This window comes from Anser cygnoides, chromosome 16, assembly GCF_040182565.1.
Source record: "Anser cygnoides isolate HZ-2024a breed goose chromosome 16, Taihu_goose_T2T_genome, whole genome shotgun sequence".
NCBI lineage: Eukaryota > Metazoa > Chordata > Aves > Anseriformes > Anatidae > Anser > Anser cygnoides.
Genome location: NC_089888.1, coordinates 5,845,094 through 5,869,323, shown reverse-complemented (window position 1 = coordinate 5,869,323; position 24,230 = coordinate 5,845,094). Strand labels below are relative to the sequence as shown.

The window sequence follows — 24,230 nt, the reverse complement described above, 5'->3', positions numbered from 1 at the left end:
AAAAACAGGGCTGGCTTTAACTTGAAATGCAGAACCTGCAGCAGGCACCGGCTGAGCTGCACAAGCCATCTCCCCTCACTTCCTCTGTGCGCGGGATGCTGGGGTTTTGACCCAAGCTCTCTGGGATCTGGGGCAGAAAAATCCACTGACATCAAATCCCTTAGTGTGGCAAACCAGCCACTGCACAGACACGCAAACCTCCGGCTGGAAAGTAGCTGCAGGACCCGTGTCGTCTGCCTGGGGGTCCTGGGCACTAAGTCACTGGGGACACGCAGCTGGGTCTTGGAGCGGGCAGCCTGGGGTGGGCGCGCAGCCCTGGCAGAGCAGGAGGGGCTCCGGAAGGCAGAGGCAGCAAAACACCAAGGGTCGCAGTGCTGACTGCTCGCAGTCCCTGCTGGGGGACAGGGGCTGCCTCCAAGGATGGAAAGGTGCCACAGGGCACGAAGAGCCTTTCCCAGATTTTCTGCTGAGGCTGCCAATAAGGAGATTGGTTGGTTCCAACAGTAATGGACCAAAGCCACCAATTCACATCACCTCATCCATCATACGCCCAGATGATAAATGATGCTGGGTTTGCACCAGCCTGGGCTGATACTCCGCAAAACACAGCCAAATTGCCTCGCTCGGCTTGCTGAGGAGACGGTCCCACAGCTGATGAAGGGCAGGCTAAACTAGAAACTTCTCATGGTATATCTGCACAAGCAGAACGAACTCTGAGACTGCTGAAAGTAAACTCGGAAGGTAAAGAGCAACAGGCTGAAGCGACCACAGGGACTAAGCCATTTCACTTGCTTGATGCTAAATGGCCCATGGCTAGCTTCACCTAACAATGCTGCACTTTCACCTTGAGTCCCAACTCCACTGGATTTTACAGCAAAATAGCTAGTACATGTTGGTTACCTGCCCGTGAGGAACAAATAGTCACACCTCTTTGACAATGAAGACTTAACAGGAAAGTCCACATGGGAGCTAGCCTATAGCACTGCTGCTGTAACTGCAAGGAAATAGCAGGGAAAGCTTGCCCATATTGGTGGGATACGTGCTTTGCCATTTTATGAATAGTATTATAATATACCTATATAAATGCATAAAAACATATCTGTGTTTTACCTCTGGTCTCCCCCTCCTCAGTGCCCAGCCCTTACACACAGCAATCACTCACTTTTCCGCTGGCATCATCGCACAAGCATCCTTACCTGTGCCAGGGAGCCAGGGCTTCTGCAGCCCAAGCCCAGCAGCGCTGCTGGCCCCCCAGGGGATGTTCCCCTCCCTGCTGAATGAATTGGGAGCTCAAACCCCAGTAGGAATTGCACTGAGCTATTTTTGGAAAAATAAAGTTCTTTAATCTCTCCTGTTACTACAGCCCCTTTGCTACCTGACCTTTTTAAAGCCTTTTTAAGGTGGGGGAGAGATGGGCAGGAAACCGCAGAGGGATTGGAGGCACCTGGGGAGATGGGGACTAGAGCCAGAGGAGAAAACAAGACACAATCCCATGCCCCCACCTCCTCCAGGCCAGGGCACTGCTGTTAAATGCTCTACTGATACCTGCTAATTAACCTCCTGCCTTCGCAGATAACGAGGAGGTGGCTGTGCTGGGGAGGGGGCTGGCAGGAAGGCACACTGGGCGAGCCGGTTGTGGCTCGAGGGGACAGAGCCCAGCACGCGGTGTCTGAAGGCTCCTGTAATTCATTTAACAGAGCTGAAGGCCTACCAGCATTCATCTGCCGCAGATATAGATGTAATGCAAGCAGCAAAACAAACCCAGTGTGGCTGGGCTTGAATATTAATATCTCCCTCCAAGGGCAATGGAAGTAGGGCAGAGCCTGTGGTTCACAGGCATGGGGGGGTTTTGGTGTGGACAGGCAGCCTCATTAGCAGCGAGTGCCCTGACCCTGCTCCGCACAAACGCCGACATTTACTCTCCCCAAATGGCTGAGCTAATATACTGATAGCGGCGGTGGCATCCCTCCAGCAGATGGGACCGATCTGCTTTGTACATGGACCTGTTGGGGTTTTTGACACAGTCGCTTGTCTGAGTGCCAGCATCTGAAATACAACTCAGGAGGCCCTTTATGGCTCCAAACTGGAGGCGTTTGGGACCTTTTCCATTTTCTGTTAGACAGTCACAAAGAAAGGGAATGCTACTGAAGTCTGGGCAGATTAGTCATGGAGTAGATTTGCCCGATGCCGTGTTCAGCTCTATAATAGTTGCCAGAGTAAATTCAAGGATGTGCTTTAAAATGCCAAAATATATTAGTAATGCTCATCTATGAAAATAATGATTATGGCAAAGGATTTGTTTGTAAGCCTTACAGAGAAAACACAATTTATCCCATATTTTGCTGGAAAAAAAAGGGAAAAAAGTCCCATATCTCACTCCTGGAGTTTCAGAGCTGAAAAGAAGGGGCTGGAACGCTCCCAACGTCCTCAGAGCCTTTCTGACCCACCCAGTCCCACTGGCTTTAGCAGGTTGTTCGAAATAATCAAGCGGCTGTAAAAACAATATTTTGAACTTGATTAACATGATGTTCCACTTAGCAACTCCACTGCTGTTGTTTTTTTTTGTCCTTGATAATCAACGGGTAGAGGCTGATGCCGCGTAATTGCTAACCACCAGCCTGCATTTCAGCTGCAGCCCTCCCCAGCGAGGGAGTGGAAAAACACACGAGGTAAAGGACCCAAGGGGAGGGGGACACGATAAATAATTTTACAACTTTACAAGAGAGAGTAGCACACATGGAACAGCTCCTATAAACATGGGGACACAGCGGGACAGGGAACGAAGGGCTTTTCTGCTCTTCCCTTGCTTAGCTGGCCAAGTGGCTCGCCCACCGCTGGGCACGGGAAGGGACCCAGCAGACACCCAGCCAGAGCCCCCAACGGTGTGAGCCCGTGGTGTGGCACGGGCACTGGGAGAGAGCAGCCCCCAAGTCCTGCGTGTCTGACCCTCTTTGGGGTCAAAAGCCCTGGAAAACGCCCCATTTGCGTGAAGCACTGGGGCTCACCTGGTGCCTCCAGGTTTCTGTGAGATGCTTTATTGCATTAGTGTTGTCAAACGGTGACATTTCTGAGTGTAAGTCATGGGGTTGTTGTTAATGCCAATTTAATGGTGCTAAAATGATTAAATATGGCAGGCTTTTAAATAATGAGGTACATAAAAGGTGTTAATAACCTCTTAAGTGCTTTAATAATATTCTGTGCTATCATAAAATGTTAGTAATTGGACCTCTTAACTTTCATCTGCCATAAAGTAATGAAAGAAAAAATCTCAACAGAGGCGCTGAATGGCTGAAAATTTTGCTTAAATAAAAGAAAAAAAAAAAAAGAACAATGGCAAAACTGAGCCCTATTTGTTAAAAAAAAAAAAAAAAGAGAGAGAGAATTAACTGGAAAGCCCAATGGAACAGGCATTTTAATATCATGCAAATTTTTAGCATTTCCAAAAATTGTCTTTGGTAGAAGGCACTGCAAGAACAAAGGATCCAGAGAGAGGCACGAAGGTGCGCTGCGAAACCCAGCATCGGGTGGGCTGCGTGGTCTGGAGTGAGACAAACGTGTACATTCCCTGTGTGAGTTAGAAACGGCCTCTTTCTTACTTGTGCATCACAAACCCAAGCCAAGCCTGGGGCATTCTTTGAGACCATGCAGCTGAGCAGAGCTTCTTATGCAGGTTTAACTCCGGTGGGACTGATCCTGCAGCAGGAGCATCGCCTGCCAAAGGGCTTCTGGGCCGGGCAGTGCTGGAAGCCCCCAGCATGCCAGGGCAACTGGAAGTGATAAAGGATCCTTCAGAGCCTCTGTAGGTAATTGTGCGTGTCTAAGAGCACACAGCGAAGCACTGAACTGGGTTGGATGGGGCAGCAGAATAGCCACATGTAAATAAAATGGCAAACGGGGAGCACAGATAGGAATATCTACATGACATCTGGCCAGGATCCTGGGTAAGCAGCAGCTTGGGTGGGAAAGGGCTGAGGTCTTTAAAATCCCCGTCAGGGCACTGCTGAATCCTACCCAGACCCCATAAAACGTCCTGACATGGGGCTGCCGTTGCCTTAAGACTGAGCAGGCTCCTCAGCATCATTTCCAGTAACGTTTGTTGGACCTCTTCTCCCTAAACACCAAACAACCCAACCAAATTACAGTGAAAACCCTGTATCAGCAAAAGCAGCTTAATTAACGGAGATTTGCAAGTTCTTGATTCAATGGCTTTCCCAGGGAAACCCTCGTAAGATCTCCTTGGCTTCCCTCCTTACGTGCTCTTCTTTACTGCCTGTTAACAGGTCTGCCCAGTTCATTTTAAAACTGGGTGCTTTGAAATGTCTGTAAATGCGAGCCTCTGAACCTGGGGGCTGGCCGTGTGTCAGAGGAGTGCTGTGCAGCTCCTTCGGAGCCTCGCCAGCCCGGCTCTGCGGGGCGAGGGCAGCGGGGCGCCCACCAGCCCTCCGCTTGTACCTCGTGTCACGCAGGCGGGGAGCGGGAGCAGCCCCACGTGAGCCAGGCACCCGACTGCTCAGCAGGAGTAACAATGGGAAACGGCAGAAGCCAAGAGTTTGCCCATAGGCATTGAAAAAATTATAATGAGCAAATCGATTTTGAGTAGTCTAAATTTGCTTGGAGATAAATCAGGAACAGAACAAATGCTCTATCTAACAGAGAAATGATTCACCAAGTACAGTGTTCCTAGAGCCATGCAGAAGGCTCTTGGCTGCTGTGAATGCCGGCTCCTTTTTTTTTTTTTTTTGGCTTTATATTGCAGACAAGACCATTATTATTTTCTCGTTATGGGTCTAGTGCCGATCCCGTTGAAGTCAATGACAAATTTTCCATTAGCTTCAATGAAGGACTTGGCCTCATAAAAGCAATTATTCATCCATACATAAAGTACTTCCTTGACTCTTGTATTTGAGAGCGAGAGCCTGCTACCCACTCGTCGGCATCTCTCTCCAGCACAGCTACAATTTGCACAGGCCCCCTATGCCCCACTGCAGGCCCCAGCATCCCAGAATAGGATCATATTTCTTCTTGCGTAGATGCTCTTTGGTTCATTTGATGTGCCCATTATTTGAGAACCGTCTCTCCTTTTGTCCATTAGGTAAATTCTGGATGAGATTATTATTCTGGTTCGGTTTGTAACAATCCCTCTGGATCCATCTTTATGCTTATTAGGATTTTAGAAATGCAATCTAATTTGTGCTAAAGCATACAGATTCAGCTCCCCTATGATCTGTGCCGTTCACATGTCATTGCTGTGTCTGCAACGCCGCTCTAACGTACGCCCATCGGTGGGAGCAGCCGTGGGGGTAGAGCCCGAGCAGGAAACCCCACCGAGACAAATACCTGAGCTCCGGTGAGCCTTGGGACCGTAAGTGAAGCCAATTGGTTCATAGACGGTTCTTTTTAATTCCTTATCGACTCTCCATGAAATACTAGTTTTTTTAAGCTTGACTGGAAATCACCAAACTCCTTTTGTGGCCATGAGTGCACTTTGAACCATGTTCCTGGAATGTCAAGAGATGTGCAGAGCCAAACAGAGATGCTCATGTGCTTATTTAATCCCACTCTGCACATTTTTATTTTTTTTTTATTTTTTGGTCTGCATGCTAGTTCAGATTGTAGTCAGTGTAAGCTTCTGCCTTGTTCTTGCTTGCAAAGCTCTGTGCACACCCTCAGCACCATGGAGAAATGCAGCCAAACCCGACGTGCCAATAGCCAGCAGTGACCAGTTTCTCGTGCTGATTGGGCAAGTTAATTAGAGCAGAAGTTATTTTGCTAGGATAGGTTAAAAAAAAAAAAAGAGAGAAAATGTTTCATTTTGTGATTAGCTTAGGTTCCTGGAGAAGCATAGTGTAGTGCTTCTCTCTGACTGCTGTGCTGCAGCACTGCCCAGAAGCCTCCCAGAGGCACAGATGCTTCCAGTTTCAAGTTCTTTTTAACTTTTGAATATGAGAAGTCATCCTCATGGTATGTGAAAAAAATCACCTCCTCTGGTACCTGAGCTTTGCCTCCCACATTTTGCCAGGTAGCACTTTTCCCCATTGGAGAAGAGGCAAACCCAACGAGCAGGGCAACACGACCACAAAAAGTGCTTTTCGCCCTTCGTTGGGTGGGAGCTAGGTCAGGACCCTGAAGCAGGCTCCCTGCTGGCCTGCCCCTGCGTGGGGACAGCAAAAGCAGAGGGAGGGCCACAGCCTGGGCCACCAGCAGCCACCGGGCTGCTCCTTTGGGCCAGAGGACACCCAGGAGGCACCCAGGAAACACCCAGGAGGCACCCAGGAGCTCCTCCAGCCCGTGTGGCCACCGCCTTGAGGAGCCCGGGCTTGCTCTTGCTCTTGTCAAGGCAGCAACAAGTGCTTGGGTCCTCTAAACTCCCCACTAACTTCTGCAAAACCTTGTCTTCCTAAAGGTTCTTCAGGGCCACTTCATGTTTAATGTCTGTGCTCTACCCCGTGTAAAGAAGCGGATAAAAATCAATAAAGTGCTCGCAAAGTTTCTCTGTGCCGAGTTTCACGTGCACGTTTAGAAAGCCTCTCTTCCCTGCCACTCACCTCATGAGTCTATTCTTGGAGAATAAAAACTGGGATCTACTTTGCAGCCAAAAGTAAAGTCATAAAGAAGTTTGCTCACGTTCCTCGACACATGAGATACAGAGTTAATTAAAAATTGTTCTCTGTACAACAGGTTTGTTTCACTGGAAAATGTCACTGATGTAAGGCTGTTCTGCTCTTGTTGCCAACTACATTGAATTGACTCCATTATAAGCTTACTCCTCCCCCTTCCCATTACTTTTCTTCCAATAATAAACTAAAGAGAATCCACTTTTTTATTGGAAAAGATGCGCTAGGATTAGCTGAGCTGGAGCAGCCACTTTGTGCCCCTCCGGTCCCTGTTTATCTGTGGTCCTGCAGAAGAAGCAAACACTTGCCCCAGCCCAGTATAAATGAGATATTTGATCCTACAGGCATGGTGCTGTTAAAAGATTTTTAATTAGATAAATACATTTTATAAAAAGATTTTGCAGAATAGTTGCCTCTAGCAACTGTAACAATCTTGAAGCTTCATCTTCTAAAAGGAAAGAAAACTCTAGCAGGAAACTAATGTGTTACATAAAAAAGAAAGATGGTGTTAGAGAATGAATAGGAAAGGGCTCCTACTCCAGTGGAAATGCAGCCCCACTCCTGGAAAGGGCAGTTCGCTTCATCACTGCCTCCACACAGCACATGGATTTGTGCTCTAATTTTCCCAGCCAGGTTGCCAGGTCCTAGCCACGGGCTGGAGGAATAGCTGGACGGGGCTGGAGGGAGGTCCTGTGAGTGCTCTCTTTCCATAGCTGACGTGCTGCAGAAGGCATCATGCACACGTCAGCCCTGGAGGACGCACTTGGCTCTCCCCGCACCGCCGCCCTGGTGCTTCGTGAACGAGCTGGGGCATCCTCAGCCAAACACGGCTGCCTGTCATCCCTACCGTGTCTCAGCAAGGGGTCCTGAGCTTGCTTTCCTTGCCAGCTAGCACCTTGGGAAGGACGCCCGTGACCAGGAAAGGCCCGGTAGCTGCATCTCACTGCCTGAGGCCGGGTGGCTCAAGGAGAACAAGGGGCAGCCTGCAGGCCAGTGCCTCTGCAGGGCACCCCGAGAGGAGGTGAAGCCAGCCCTCGACCCCACCACCACAGCCTGGCGTCCTAGGAAAAGGAGATGTTAAGTTTAGACACGAGCCTGGTTCATGCTGAGATGACCTGGGGCTGCTTTGATGCCCCTTCTCTCCATCCAGCCCCGACCCTCTCCTGAATGCCACGTCCCCGGGGGACCTCTGTTGCCGGGGCAGGGCCACTGTAGGACTTTCCCTCTTCCACTTGCAGATCCCAGTGAATGAAGCTTCCCAACGTGCCAGCAAGGTGGGGAGTTTTATCTCCGCAGACTCAGTAGAGGATGGCAGCTGGAATGGGAACTTTTCCATCCTCACCCCCATAGGCAGTATATTTAGCCCTGACCTAGAAAGACCATCCTTTCTAGGGCTGAGCTGTGATTCAGACAGTCTGCTTGCTGAGCAGAGACTGCCAACTGTGCCGAATCATAGCTGATTAGAGGTGGGAGAGAGCCTGAAAAACAATACACCCAGGCAAACGCAGTGGGTTTGGAGCATTTCGTGAAAATTATATTTAACACCATTTTGGTGACTTAAAGAAAAATTAAAACAAACAACCCTCGCACCTTCCAAAATAACCCTACCTGTCTCTGGTGGGAGAGCAGAGACTGGCAAAGTGCTGCTATTTTAAACCACAGCGGAACAGCGTAAGACAGAATATACATACAGATAGATAGATATAGGTACAGACACACACATCAGATGAGGCATGGGATGCTTCCTCTGACAAAGAAGACAGAATGGGCAGAGAATCTGATAATTCCACGCAATTTAGAGGAAATTTTATCTTCAAGCCAAACAAACCCTATCGTGTCTAAGGGCAAACAAGAGTGAAAGAAAACAAGTACTAGAAGGCGTCTGAAGACATGTCAAATGCAGAAATGTCTGCTGCCAGGTCAGGAAGTGTCCCGCCAGCACAGCGTGGCACTGGAGCTCGTGCCCCACAGGCAGCTACCCTCTGCCAGCAGACACGCTCACGCTATCGGCTGGATCTGAAGGAGAAATCTTATCTGCAGGCCTGGGAGAAAGGAGGAGGAGGTAGTCCCGGCCCTTATAAACTAGTAACACAGCCAGGGAGTTAAACTGGAAAGTACCGCATAGCCCGCTCTGGAGAGAGCAGAACAGGAGACTAAACACAACAGTTTAACAAATAATTACAGGTTCTTTATGGGGACTACAATTTGTAATCCGCCTTCATCCACTTCTCTTTGCACAGTTTAGAATTACAATGCCAAAGGGATCACAGGGAATCATGAAATAATGTCCTGCATTTGAGTGCAGAGCAGACAGTCTCGGAGGGTTTTAGACAGTCCATTTGATACTCTTTTCATGAAACATTTACCATGTTGTACCGAAGCGTTCGCTCCACTGTACCTCAGCAAACAGAGCGTGCATGCTGTTACAGTCACTCACATGTGCAGGATGTTTGCAGCCATTAAAAGTGATGAGAAAAAAACCTGACCTGGATAGGTTCTCCTGGATTTAAATTCAGTTAAGTGTGGGCCTTGAATGTTATCTCCATAATAAATTTGCCACACCATAAAACATAGTGGGGAATCAGGAAGTAATATCTTACATTTCAACAAATGCTCGGTCTCTGAGGACCTCCATCATCCATTTGATACACTGGGTATGTAGGAGTACAATTTCGAGTCATCTATATTTTTTACGTTAACTGCATGGAGAAGATAGTCTTATGACAGCAGCGCTGGATTGATTATTTCGGGGATTGTGGATTGGTTACCAGCCCTGCAGCACTCCCTGACTCCCCAGATACATCACAGCCCTTTGGCTTCCCACCTGCAGAACGGGTCACGGACACCTCTGCTCCTCTGCCCTAAGGCCATTTGCAGCCGTGCCTCCAGGACAGGTACCTCCTCGTTTCCCTGAACGGCAACAGCGACTCCAAGGACACTGAGATGGGGCTCATCTTTTAAACGAAATGGGAAAATAAAGAAATAAATACAGCAGTCCATTGAAATGTCAATGTAAAGAGACTCGTGGCATGTTGTGTTTCCAGTACTAGCTCCTTCTTTTCCCTTTTCTTTGGGAAACACCGTTGTGGGATTGCTGAAGGTGGGGCTGGGAAGCTGCAGGGATCCCAGCCTGGCACTGAAACGCCTCCTTGTCCCCCGGGAGAGCTGCAGCTCGGGGTCACACTCTGCTCACGCCACAGCCCCTCCAGCAGCTGCCAGCGGCTGGATTTGTCACACCTGAGAGGGCTGGGATAGAGGGGACGGAGGGAGGGGAGGATGCACAGGCACTCTTCCCACTTCAGTATTTCCACAGGTGCTTTTATATCTCCCTTTAAGGGAACGGCTTGATTAAAGAAACAAAGTCATGTCTAATAGTCAAGAGTAAATGTTAATAAAAATAAATGCCAATAAATGTGGTTCCAAAAATGACTCACATCATATTTCTGTTTCAGAGGAACTTGAAATGAATATTTGTCAAAAGTCACCGAGGAGTCAAAAAGGAAAGAGAAATTATCTGAAGTCAAATAAAAGATATTGTTCGCATATAAATAAAAGGCTTTTTTTGACATTATAAGTGGTTTTTAAACATTGCTAAATAATGTGGAAGAAATTTCAAAAGCGTGGTTTGCAAAATTTGGAAATACTTTGTTTAGAAACATCTTCAGAAACATTTCACATTTTTCATACTCTTATTTTTTCCCTACAGAAACTGTGGAAAATTGACACTGGCTTGGGAAGCACTGCAGTATCCGCTACGCTGCATTTTTTGCCCAAAATATTTCACCAAAACCACGTATTCAGTTCTCATTGGGAAGTCTCTTTTAACAAATTATGTAACAAAAGGCTTTACCTTAAGCACAAGCTTAAATCCCTTCGATTTAGGTGAGTTAAGCACAGACGTGGATTAAGCAGTGCCCAGTGCTTTGCCGAGCCAGGCTGCGGCCAGGCACCGAGCGAGCGGCCGTGCCGAATGGGTCCTGGGGCACGTGATGGAAAGTGAAAATAAAGCACAAAGAAACAATCAGCAAATAAGCCTGGTGCTCGGAGATTTTGAGCTTTGTTTGTACAGTATTTCTAAGGTGTGTTTTGTGTGTCTGAAAAATCCTGTTATTCAGGAGCCTGGGATCGGCTCTTCCATCGCTAGCGGTGCTGAACAGAAGCGGCGCAGCGTGCGGTCCTTTATTCCGGGGAGCCGTAATCACTCCCCTCCCGAAACTGCAGCTCCATTTGACTGACAGAATTAGAAGCAATCCATATATTGGAGGGGAAAAAAGAAAGGCAGACCCATTTGGTTGTCAGACTGTGGGTACATACACAAAGCTTTTAGTGAAAAAAGAGAGAAGAAAAAAGAAGAAAAAGTTGTTGCCCTCCTAAATCACATCTATATTAATGACATGAATGACAGGCTTAAGGGGAAAATTATAAATCTTTCTTTCCAGCTTTTCTTTTATTGCCCAACCATATATTTCATTTTTGCAGAGAGCAGTGCCATGAAACACGCAGCAGGCGCCGTGGATAAGCTGCAGCCAGGCTCCTCTGGAGCACGGCTGAGCCCGGTGGGCACGTCTGAGCCGGTCTGCACCCGGCAGCGACGGCACCAAAGCTGCCTCCGTGGTACTTTGCTCCTGCAGGTGCCCCGGTGCCCTGTCACCACCCCTGCGTGGCGAAGGAGGGGTCTAAGAGAGACGGGAGCGCTCAGGTGGGGCTGGGCGCTTGGCCATACAACCCCTGAGCCCTGGCCCCCAGCTCACCTGGGGCTCCCCACCCCTCGGTGCCTGTTCCAGGTGGGATTAGCAGTTCTGCCCCGTGGCTCTGGGGCTGCGACCTGCCTGAGCGGGTCCGAAACCTCCAGAGCCCTCAGCAGATGTCCTCTGCACTGGCAGAGCAGCAGCGTGAGTTTACGGAGGTGCTTTGGACTCCTGTTGGAGAGAAGAGTGATGGCTGTCCTCTCCCATGCCATCCAAGAGGCCGTCTCCGTCCCCGCGGTAGCCACCAGGTCTCTGCCTTTGTGCTTTGTTCATTTTCCAACATAAGCCTCAAGGGAAAACAGAGAGGAAGACAGAGAAACCTCAGTGTCTTGTGGGACCACAGAAGTAGATGTGATCATCTTCCATTAATTCCTGTAAATTTCCCCAAACCTACGACCTTTTTCCTTGGAGGCAACACGTGATTAATCGGACTGTTAGAGCTGCATCCATCCACGTGCGTACACACATACATACAGACACACACACACATGCTATGCACTTTTTGTAGGAGTCTCCTGTGAACGACTTATGGCCATGTAAAGCTGCCCACACTCAGACACGCCGCAGAGACACTTCCCCGGGTTTTATTGTCTGTGACCACCGCACTCAGCTTTTATTGTAGCCTAATTACGGACAATCCCCTTTAAATGCTGACGCGCAGTGCTAAGTTATCCTGCAGGTGACTGAGGAGATCCAACATTTCTCCGTGTTCTCTAAAATCCTGTAGCATTATTAACTGGATTGGTCAATGGCAGGACTGCCTGGAGAAATCAATCTGGTTGGAAGTGGCCCTTGGTTTCCCATCACCACTGGCACCGAACGCACAGAGTTTGGGGAATGTTTTCTTCATGAAGGAAGTGGAGGATTACAAAAATTAAATGGTTTCATTTGAAACCTCCTGTACAGCTTAGTTTATAACGTGAAAAGGCAACGGTGGTTCCTTACAAATCAATTGAGGGGAAAAGTAGAATTAAGAAAGAATCAAAATGAATTAGCCAGGTGCTGCAGCGTCCTGCTCTCTGGCCCTACACAGCCCAAATTATACGGCACCCACCTTTTTGCTAGCACTGCTACAGTAGATTAAAAAAAAAAATTTAATTTTCTGTCACTCTTTTCATCTGAACAGACTCGCAGAGTTTTCACAGCTGTAGGAGGACGGTGCACAAAGCCACACCTTTTCTGGAGTGAAGAGGCACGGAAAAAAAGAAAATTTGGGCAGAATTGCCAGAAGAAACTCTGTCATGAAAAAACAGGCTTCAAACATTGAAAACACCGAGGAAACAGGCTGACTAACACATGCTGCTAGCAACGCCCCAGAGCTGGCCCAGGAGCTGCAGCTTTCAGGTGCAGACCCTGATTTCCCCAGGCTCCGGAGCCCCGTGCCCGTGGAGATGCCGGTGCGGTGACAGGTAGCTGTCCCCTCCCAGGCTCAGTCTAGCACATTAAAAACCCAACAGTGTTTTTCTTTTTTCAGCTCGCTGCTTCAAAGGCTGTCTACTGCCTCACCATTACCCCGTGCTCATCCCCACGCAGCGATACGCGCAGTGTAAATAGCTACCAGGAGATGACGGATAGGACATGGACACGGGCATGACACCAGCGTCCCCCCGTCCCACCGCAGTGACCGTGGTGATGCACGCAGCGGCGGGGCTGCAGGAAGGCGCAGAGGCAGAGGTATGTGCACGAGCTGAGCTGAAGCGAGGCAAACTTTTCATGCTGTCCCTGAAACCTCGCCGGAGCTGAACGTCTAAGTGAATATTTGTCTGCGCAAAGCAATAACCGCAGGGTTAATTAGGACTTGGCGTAATTTAGGAGCTGGTCATAACGAGGAATGGCTATAATTTCATGTTAGTGTTTCAGTGAGCTCCCACCTCAGCTTTTTTTTTTTTTTTTTTCTAAAACCCTCCAGCAGCGCTATCCAGCTCAGGGATAGTGGAGGGGATTAAAAATCAGCTCCTCATCTCGCGCTAATTCCATTTGTCCCAGCCCTGTATCCAAAGCAGAGAAATGCGAGCAGAACATCCAGCTTGGGGCACCATAATCCCAGACAGACACAGACTGATCCCCGAGAGGCCAGAGAAGAGCAGCAGGAATCAGAGGTTTGGAAAACATGACCTGTAAGGAAAGGTTGTAGGAAAGGGGTTTGTTTAGTCTAGGAAATAAAAGAATGAGGGAAGATATGATAAAAGTCTTCCAATACGGGGAAGTTTGTTATAGAGCAGACAGTGATCAATTGCTCTTCCTCTGCGCTGGGAAAGGATGTGAAGAAATCACCTCAATTTACAGCAAAGGAGCCTGAGGTTGGGTGTTAGGAAAACACCCTTCCGACTGCACACAGGAGCTGGAGCAGACAGCTTAGGGCAGGTCTGGGGTTTGCCACGCTGGTGGTTCTAGGAAGAGGTTAATGAGGAAGAGGCCACGGGAAGGCTCTGAAGCCCTTTCCTGGCCCTGTCTGTCCCATTGCTCTGTGCTCAGCTCCTGCAGCCACACACTGCGGGTGATGTCCCCCCGGCGAGTGGCCGGTGTCCCCGTGCTGATGGGTCAGGGAAAAACGCTGGAGCTCCCTGCTGGGAAGCGCTGACCGTCGGCACGGCTAAACAGGCGGCTGTCCTCCCCTGCGGCCACGCGGGGGTAGCTCTGGCCCCAGCAGGTGGCCAGGTACCCCCAGGTCCCACATCGGCACATTCGGCACGTGCGGGGCAGGGGACGGCTCAGGCTGCATTGCCATCCCACTGTCCCATCACAGCACGGCCCCTCGGCTGCAGCAGAGTGTTTCTTCTGCTCCGAGTAATGTTATTTATCGGTATTAGCCCCTCACATCTCGAAGGGGAGCCCCACGGCATCTTTGTACAGAGTGAGAGTGGAGGGCACAGCACAGGCAGTCAGCACAGGGGGGAGCCAAGGAGGGGAGGGGAGATGCTGGAGAAGGCCTGGTCCTGGCTGTGGCTTCGGTCGTGGCACCCCTGTGCTTGTCCACCCTTGGTGCCACACTTCAAACCCTGCCTTCATGCAGGCACGGACACCCAAAGCAGCAGCGTCCTGGTGGGGAGGTGAGCCCTGACCTGAAGTCAGAGCTGCTTGCAGAAGTCGATCACGTTCTGCAAAGCCAGTAAATATTTCACGAGGTTCACAAAGCCTCAAAGCCCACAAGCTTGGCAGAGCCTGACCCGCCGCTCTACTCAAGAGCTGTAAGGAGTCTGGATTCAACACTTGGCTGGCAATTTGCTGAAGACACATGGGGCAAAAAAGAAACCAAGTTTGCTCTGTTTAGACTGACATTGGCTCCCCACTGTTGACAGCAGTCCAGATTTGGGGTCTGGTCTTTCTCCCACTGAATTCAACGGGGAATTTTTCCATTGCCTTGAATGGGGGCAGCAACAAGCCATTGTATCTGTCAGTGCAGATTGCCAATGGAAGACAAACTGGAATGGCTAAGTGCTGTCTGTAATGAGAGATCATTTTTTCCCTCCCTCCTCCTCTCCCCCAAGTCCATTTTCAGACCATAACCACATTTTAATGAATAAAAAGTTGTTGTTTCAAATCCTCGCAGAACTGCAGTCCCTGCCAAGCCTGTTTTTCTTCTGGAAAGACAGATGGATGTGCTCACATTATGGTCGTTGTTTTTTGTGTGCCATATATTTTCAGTGATGTTCATGAAACTAGAATTAGTGACACTAATAATGACAAATCAGAGGGCTAATATTGTTTAACCCTGTTAAAGAGTGTTATTACATTTACATGTTCCCACAGAGTAAATGCTGTTTGGCTCAGACATATGTCTTGCTATCTGTTTATTTTTATGAATCAGAAATGAATCAGCAGTCAGTCTCAGAGCGTCCCATAGATTTACTTGTCTCATATACCATTTCAGAAGGGGGAAAGAAAACCACAACGGGGTTTATAGAATCGTTTTGTGTTCAGCAGAGGCACAATATTATTATTAAGTTAATTCTAATCAATAAGACAGAATATGGCAGGTCTGCAAGGACTTATCCCGAAATGCTGAGCCACAAAGAGAACTAGACTGTGCTCTTGCTGATGTAATACACATTCCTTTTCAGATGGTGAAGACAAAACTAAACCTTCAAATTAGGTCTTACGTGTGCGTCTGTCTGGTTTTCACTGTTTATGAGCAGATACACGAGTGCCTTTTTCTCAAGCCAACAGATCTCTCTGAATGCAAAGAGCAAATGCTCGATGTAGTCTGCAGCGTTAACGTCCTATTTGTGGACAAGACCTGCAGTAATTTAGAGCTGGGAAATGACTCCCTCTCTGCACCACACACAGCAAATAAATAAAATAAAATGACAGGTATTAATATGATGCTTTCATCCACGTCTTTCTTCAGTACTCAGGGGCTTCCGAGAAAAGGGCTAGGATATTTGGACAAGACTTTAAGCATCCTCTGTCCTTTGAATTATTAGCTCCCTTCCTTACGCCTAGGCCTTGCATCTTATTTGCAAGGATCCAATAAGAGGCTTGATAATCTCTGCCTTAAAAAAATGAAATCAATACACTGCTTCAGAAATTTGACAAAAAAAGTTATGTAAGAGGTAAGAAAAACATCACACTTTCTTAGAGCTTTAGACATTCCAAGAATTACAGAAGGTAATTTAAATTCAACTCAGCCGCTACTGTTGCAATATTGAGGTTTTAAAGTCAGTTTATTTATATTTTAACTTTGCAGTTTCCCATAAGGCATGGTCAAAGTCTTTAACAGAATCACTGACATTAGGAATTCTCGTCCTCCTTTTCCCTTGCTCCTTATCAAGTGTACTTTGTTTCCTGCAATGGTTTATTGGGACCATCTGCATCTCCTCCTGTTTTCTCTCAGGCATGGAGATAAGAGTTCACCTTTGGCTGTCTGGTTGAAGTCCAGCTGGCAGTCTGGATGTGTTTGGTGGCTGTGGCTCGGTGCCTGTTGCATGCACGCACTAGTCTCACATGGTGGCGACAGAAAAACCCACGTGAGAACCACCCGTGGTGCTCAGGACCAGCTCCATTTTCCTCTTCAAGGCCAGGACCAAGAGCTTCAAACCTGGCTGCTTGAAATAAATGCCCCCGAGACCTCATCTGAGGGGTGAAACAAGCGGCTGGGTCTTACAGCCTGGAGCCTTTGCTGATTAAAGAAGGGAATGGCAAAGCCTGCTAGGACGCCTAGTGCACTGCTTGCCAAACCAGCGCCCAAAGTACCTTCCAGATTTTTTTAAACTACTTTTGGACAAAAAAACGTCCTTGCAGCTGCCTCCCTCCCTGGTCACAGCTCTCCTCATTCCTGATCCCACTGCCTGACCTGAGCGCAGCACAATTGCTCTCTGCACCCTCCAAGGACCTAGAGCAATCGTGCCCATGGCAGTCACCGCAGGGTTAGGAGTGAAAGCAAACCGGGTACTTCCACGCAAAGCTGCCCAAGACAGGGAAATTGCCATAGCACAAGGTGCCATTTATCCCAGGCAGCTGGGAGCGCTTTGGGATGCCTGGCCATCTTTCTGCTCTCCCGTTACTGATTTGTGCCTTACTTGAACACAAAGCAAAGCGCCTTGATTTCAGCCTTTGGAAGTGGTAATGGTTGCTGCTGAGGCCAGCCCAGCTGGGCAATCTGGTTTACTTACAGCAGAGGCCTGGTAAAACACGCTGCAGGAAATGGTTAGAAGGTGAAATCAGCCCCCCAGCACACGGGGCGGGGGACGCCAGCTCCCAGCGCCGGGGGAAGGATGGGAGAGCTCTCCTCCGTGGTTTATCTGGGAACCCCACAGAAATGTTGCAGTCTTTGAAGATAGCAGGAGCAAAAACAGTTCCTTTCTTCCTTTCCTGCCTCCTGCTTTCCTCCCTTCAGTTTGGGTACACATTAGCCACGCAGAGGGTCAAGTACCTAGTTAAATGAAATGTTTCTCAGAAGCCCAACGTGGAGGTTTGCAATGCAGACAAACCGACCTGAGCCTCACTGCACATTTTCCCAAGAAAAAGGAACACCTTGTACACTGAATCTTTTGTTTCATTGTTTCTTTCCTTTTTTCATTCTGTGAATGTTTTTATTCTTATTTTTTAGTATCTCGTGGAATAGAAGGAACCACTAATCTTTGCTCTATTTGATGTTTTAGAAAAGCAAAAGAGACAAATCTGTAAAAGCACTTTCTCTGTTAGATATTTTTTTTTTCTTCTTAAACACAGGCTGCAAGTCTCAGAAGAAGTCAAGGACTCGGTTTCTCTTTGTTTTTAGTGCCTGGCTGCTTCTACTGTGTTAAAGTGTCAGCTCCAGATAAATAAGGGAATGAAAGCAGAGAAGGTCTATTTAAGAGAAAATGTCTGTCCTTCAAAGCCTGGAGAGATAGAAGCGAATTTATAGTCCCCTGGGCAGCATCCAGGGAACGTTTTGGAGCCTTGAGGCAAATCGTGGATGCTGGAGCAACAATCCTAAGTGGTTTCCTGTGTCCTTAGTATCGCACTCAGGTCTGAGCTGCTTCCCATCCAGTCGGTTACACCTGGAAAGGGAGGGGGCAAGAAGAGGTCCTCGTGCTGTGGGCCACTGCAGTGGTGACAGCATGAGCCCCAGAGCAGGGGTCGGTCTGTGGCCAAGGGGGCACAGGGAGCCGATGGCCATGACCAAGAGGCTTTGGGCAGTGGCCACAAGCCCGAGGAAGCTGGGAGCTGTGAAATTCAGACTTTGATCTGAAGAAGCTGCTCATGTGCAGGTCAGGACGCTGGCTGGGACCTTCTCTACTGCAGGGAGAAAGCTGACAGCTTCCTGACCGGTGGAACGGAGCGAGTCCCCGGGGAGCTGAGCTTGGGGTGCTCAGCTATCGCTACCGATGGCAGGAAGCACGTCCCCTCTCTGCCTTCATGTCCAGGGGCCAGGGTCAGTGGCTCTCATCCTGTGCTGGGTGGCCAGCTGGCCCTGCCTCCTCACCCAAGGACACCAGGGAGCATCTCTTTGCACATCTCCTCTGGTTCTTGGCTCCCTCCCCGGCTTCTCACTCTGCTCCCACCAGGGATGAGCCTCACTCTTTTTCGGGATATGCTAAGGGAAGTCTGACACAGGCATACAATTTCTGGACCTTGACAGACTTGGATGAAAGTGTCCTTCCCTAAAGCACCTGTAAGCAAGTATCACAGCTTCTATAATCACTGCAATTAGTACAGCGCAGCCTTGCTTATTTGGACTTGTGATTACCTGAGAACCGAGGCTGACTTAATTTAAAAGGAGAAAAAAAAAAAGTAGGCGTCTGTCTCATAGCTGTGGAGAAAAGTTCAAGGGAAATGTGGACTTCTCCATTGGTTTTCCGCAGGAATATTTCCGATGTGTTATTTTCTCTCCTCAACTTTTTCTGCTAACAACATATGGTAAAGCAGCTCTGCCTCAGTGTGGATGTGCAGGTCCTACTGAGCAGTGCTGGCTCCCTGGGCTGGAGACAGCTCGGATTATTTTAAAACAACAGCATTCATAATTGCACTATATGTGGAATCAAGACTAATACACGAGTTACCATAACAACAACACCTCGACATGGCGCTCGCACAAATACCTAACGCATCCCAGGGAAGGGATGCAGCGCCCTGTTGGGTGAAAGGCATCCATCCTTTGAGGAACAGGCCCCTGAAAATGGTAGAGCCCGAGTCGTGAGTTTGTAGCAGGAAACCAGTGCATGAGAAAAGGCTTTAGCAAGTTACTTGCTAGAATTTTACTGCTGTTTTACCCAACTAGTGGCTATGTTGGCTACCGTAGAAACTGTCACCTGCTTGCTGGCTGCTGAGTCCTGCTACTCAGCATGCACAGGAGTGGTGCATGGTAGGGTTTAGGGCAGCAGCACAGGGCTGCGTGGTGCCAGGCACTGCACCGGCACAGGGCAGCTGGAGAAGAAAGAAAGAAACCATCTTTTGGAGCTAGAGCTAGAGAGAACCCAGCACAGGGCAGGGAGGGAAACAAAACACACAAAGTATTGTGGCAAATGACAGCTTGTCTTCACAAATACATGGTTTTTGGAGGAAAAAGTGAAGCTATCAGAAGTAATCCAGTGGAAAAAGATGTAGCAGGAGCAAAGATAAGAGAATAGGGTGGGCAGGAAAGGGCGGCAAGGAAGCACGGAAACCACTGGGGGTTGATGAAGAGGTGACTCCACCAGACCCGCTAACAGACCTGCTCTCCCATCCTCACACCCAGCAGTTACAACTGCTTTTAAAAACCCTTACCGACTTTCATATTCCACTGCTGTTGCAGTTCTCTCATAAATTACTACATTTCAAAAGGCCATTTGGCCCATTGATAGGTTTAGGGGCAGAAGTTCTTTATTTTAAAGCGAGACTTCTTGTTGGTGTTCACCATTTTGCTGTATTTGTGTTTAGGAGGCAGGCAGCTAAATACCATGCAAGTCCTTTCCCCAAAGTAATTCTTCCACCTAGATTGACTACAGTGAGTCTGCTCATCATGCAGGGCTGTGCGGGATATTTGCTCCCACTGAAGAACGGCTCGACAAGGGCAAGCTCCCCACTCCCATCGTGGTACCTTCACTAGTCGTCTTTTCCTTCCAATGTCTCAGCCCCTAACTTTCCTCTGAGTTTCCATAAGCACTGCTCTAATACAGATCCTGCCTCTTTTATTTATTTATTCCCAGAAGAACAGCGCTTGATTTTGCTTACAGTCCTTCATGGCTGTTACAGAAAAGAGCTCATTTCTGCTCTGCTTGCTTTGATAGTGATATTCAGCAGTGAGATTCTTTGTGTGCAAGAAACTCAGGAAAAGTATCTTTTCCTGGCATTATCATTTGTTATACTTAGGTGTTAAAAGTTTTCAGCTGAGCTGTTTGTGATAAATACTGCATGTGCTCCAGCCTGCATAGATTCCCACTAGCTTTTCTTTGTCCAGGTTAGTAACACAGTAGTTTTAGGTTCCCTTTGCAGCTAATGGAGAGAAAAAGGCTTCCTCTGAGCTGTGATTTATCCCCCTTCAGATCAGCATCACTCTGAGGTGTCTCTCTTCCCCACTGAGCACAAAGGGCAGGCGCACTGCTAGCCAGCACAGGAACCGTTTTAGGTCGGACGATGCCTGCCCTAAGCTGCTCACCACCTCAGCAGATAAGAAAATAAATGGATGGGAAAGAAAAGCAAAACACAATAGCAGGAGGTAGGTGAGGAGGCTCAAAAATCAGGCACTGGCTGGATATCACACAAGGCACCGGGGTGGGAAAAGAACCCAGATCTCTTGATGAGAGGATCTGGTTTTGTGCATTTTGTAGCGTAAGGCTCTCCTCTCTGTCAAACAAGAAGAATGTGATTGTATATTTCCTTTTTCTCTTCCTTTCCAGTAGTTGCATGTTAATTAAGCACTTAACATTTTCCAGAGCAATTGTAAGACCAGAAACCTCTAAGTCAGATGGAAAGAACTCAACATTTCAGCCAACGTGAAGTATCCAGCACAAAGAAGCATGTGGGAAAAAAAACATTGTGCAAATAACATTGCTGAGAGAAATACAAAAATTACATGAGAAGGGCAGATAGGGGCATTGTGCAAAGGATAAGGAAGGAGCATTAGGAGCAAGGGAGGGCTGCTAATTTTGCTTTGTAAGCACAGCTGCTGAACAACCACGGTTCCCGTTCCTGCCCCCGCTCCCCAAGGCGCAGCCACACAAACACTTGGCTCCCTGCACACCCGTGGGGGTCCCACAACCTTCAGCAGCAGGGCAGCGGGGACAGGAGGGAAGACGGGAATCGGGGATGGGACCCTTGCCAAGTGGAAGTGCCACAGACACAGAAATGAGCCTGCCTGCCCACGGCTGACCTGCCTTGAGAGCTTCTTGCCTCTGTCTTGCTCTGGAGGTGAACATTTCTGCCTAACTCATCGTGCTGAATGCCAGATTAGCTCTGTGGCTACAGAGGCAGAAACGTCTGAAAAATGACCATCGAGGGCTAAACTGATTATTGGCTGTGGCCTGATCTGATTTTGGATACAGCCCTGCCCTGAGCAGACAGCAGGACTAGGTGTCCTCCAGATGTCCCTTAAACCTGGACTCCTGACTCTACCACAGGTTACCAGTAAGAGCTGCAAGGGTTCAAGAAAGCAACTTTGTCTATTCTGTGGACAGGAGAAATGGTATTTCCAACAGTAGTTTCTGTTCATTATCAGAAAAGCACTAGAACAGCTCAACACCCTCTTATTTGCCTCTTCAGAAAAAAGCCAAAGCCAAGTGAAAGATCAGCTGCAAACACTGCAGCCTTGCTCCTGCTGGCCTCCCACGGCAGTCAAGGAGTAAGGATTGCAACACTGGCCCAGAAGAGTTTCTTCACTTGTTTTGAAACTGTCTCAGCTGGGATACACACCCCAGCTTTCTGGGTCCTTTCTTGGTCCTGTAGCGGCTGTGTTTATAGCTGTTCAGGTGCCCAGCACCTCCAGAAATATAGCTGAACATTAGTGCCAGTTTGGGCACTTGAGATTTTCTCCTAGCGTTTGGTCACACAGAGAGCCAGTCAAGACGAGGAGTAGGAGACACGGGGCCGCTGCCCGAAGCCGCGCCGCAGGGAGCAGCACAGCTCCGGGTTGGCAGCTGAGGAGCCAGCAGCCCCGTGTCCGTACAGAGACACGAGCTCGGAGCTGTGCTAAAACAGCCACTTTCCTGCAGCGGAGGTTCCTGACCCGTGGGCCTGCCCTGCCCTAAGTGCCAACCTCGTGAGGATCCCGTGAAGGGCTCAGTTTCAGCCCACACCACCCAGCAAGGGGCACACACACCAGCACTGACCTCTCGGCTCTGCTCAGCACAGGTCAAGCAGCCCAGCTTGGAGGAGATGTGCTCAGATCCTTAGACTGGTGCATTTTGGAGGCGTTAAAAGAGCTCACAAGCTTAACAGGACTTGGCACTACGTCTCTGTAACAACTTGAATCGCTGTGGTTAGAGGGGGCTCTTATCCCAGCTGCTGTTTTAAACCAAAGCAAGATGGCAATCCACAAACCCAGCCACAACAGGGTCAGATCCCAGCTGCCCCCTTCAGTGCCAGCTGGTGACGTGGGACCTCACTGACACCTGGGAGAGGATCCCCACATCACACAGCAAACTTTGCTCAAAGGAGCTTATCAGCGGGACCCCAGGAGACCAGTCACTGTGAAGCTCTACTTCATTCCATAAATGTTTTGGAAGCAATTACTTCATCTTGTTCTTTATTCACAGGATTCACTTAACTGATGACATTATAGCTCAGTCCATTAAGTAAATGGGTTATATATTTTCTCCAGGTTTTGGTGAAGTAATGTTGCAGCCTATGTCACTATCATTGTCAGCAGTCAACGGGGACAGGGACAGATCCTCATTTGTTTAGTGAGGTCTACCTCTCTGAGATCTTAAATATGATATATCTGGCTCTGGGTATTTTATAACATTTGAGCAGGATTTAAAAAAAAAAAAAGAAAGCAAGTGTTATTTTCACAAAAATTCCTGGCAGCTGTACCGTTTATTATGAGAGGAAAACGGAGCAAGAAAAATTGGCATGTCATTCCTTAAATGAATTTATATCCTCATTTCCTTTAGAAAATGAATCCATGCTCCATCTAGCCATTTTCCATCAGTCTGCAGGGGCAAAGTTTGCAGAGCACAATTGAAATACACAGTTATAGCACAGGCCAGCGTGCCATATACGGCTTTATTATAAGATCCTCCCTCACCCCTACTGCCAGTAGCGCTTATAAAGGTTTTATTTTCCATCAGTTAGCCATGCAGTAGGTCTTAAAAGTCAGCAGCAGCTCAGAAAATAATCAGGGACACACGATCAAAATTCTGGTCACCAGGGCCAAAATGAGCGCCGGCTGCCGGAGCCACCGCTCCGCTGCGAGCGGCCCTGCCGAGAGCTGCCTTCATCCCACGCCCTGCGCCATGCCAGCATCGTGCCGGGAGTTTCTTTTGTTGTCTCTCTACAATGGCTCAGTACCCCGGGGAGGAGAGGCAGCAGGCTGGGGAGGAGATTTGCCAAAAGATAAGCAAATTCAGGAGCCAGTTAGAAGCACTGCTTTTGGGAACTGTCACAGAACGCTGTCAGTCAAGAGAAGTTTCTCACAAAATCTCCAAAACAACCTCTTCCTCCTCCACATTCATCCGCCTCCTCCGAAGGGTGGCAGTTAATATCCTAAATACAACATAACCGCTTGGAAAGCACTTTTCCTTTTGAGTCACCACCTTGCTATTTTTGCAGCCGCAAATACAGACTGGCAGAGCTGATGTCATTAAGCTGGTACCTACAGGAACAACCTGGGGAGCTGGGGCTGGAGTTCCAGGGAAAGAGAGGCTCCCGGGAAGTGTCTTCTGGGGAGTCAGGACACAGGCAGTGCAAGGCATCAGTGCCAGGAAAAGGATGGGGGGGAAAAAAAAAGGATAACAGCACTACAGTGTCATTGCTGGTTGACTCCAGTTTGTTTTAAGCCATTAAAAAACTAGAAAAAGAGGAGGGGGGGGAAGGGTAAACATTTCATTTGCACACAACATAACAGGTTCTGTTTTAGACACAGCTTTTTTTATTCTTTTTAGCTGAAGTGTTAAAAAACACCCAGGAAAGAAGTTTCAACCCCCAAAGTTATTGCAAAATGAGAAATCAAAGGTTCCTGTTCCAGCAAGAAGCTCGCTGGGACTGGGTGGCAGACAGGGTGGGAACGCCAGACATCAGTCCCTGGAAGGCTGACAAGCACAAGGGAAGGCCTGAGCGCAACAAAGCTGGGACACGAATCCCGCAGAATCTCCTGGTGATTTGGGTCAACATATGGCCCAACACGCCGTCTTTGGCCAACCTCAACATGTTTCAGTCTCCAGGGCAGCGTATGCTCTCTGGTTCTGGTGTGAGAAAACAGCATCGATGGCACCATGGAAGGAAAAGGTACTCTCATCGTACCTCATACATG

At 48.5% G+C, this 24,230-nt stretch overlaps 1 long non-coding RNA gene across 1 annotated transcript in view; it reads right to left on the bottom strand.

Annotated features, from left to right (window-relative positions):
- Nucleotides 1-9,591: 9,591 nt before the first annotated feature.
- Nucleotides 9,592-24,230, bottom strand: part of LOC136786527 (uncharacterized) — a 28,032-nt gene continuing 13,393 nt past the window's right edge. The window contains exon 3 of the long non-coding RNA XR_010825424.1: nt 9,592-24,162. This is a non-coding gene — a long non-coding RNA (uncharacterized lncRNA). The remainder of the gene's footprint in view (nt 24,163-24,230) is intronic.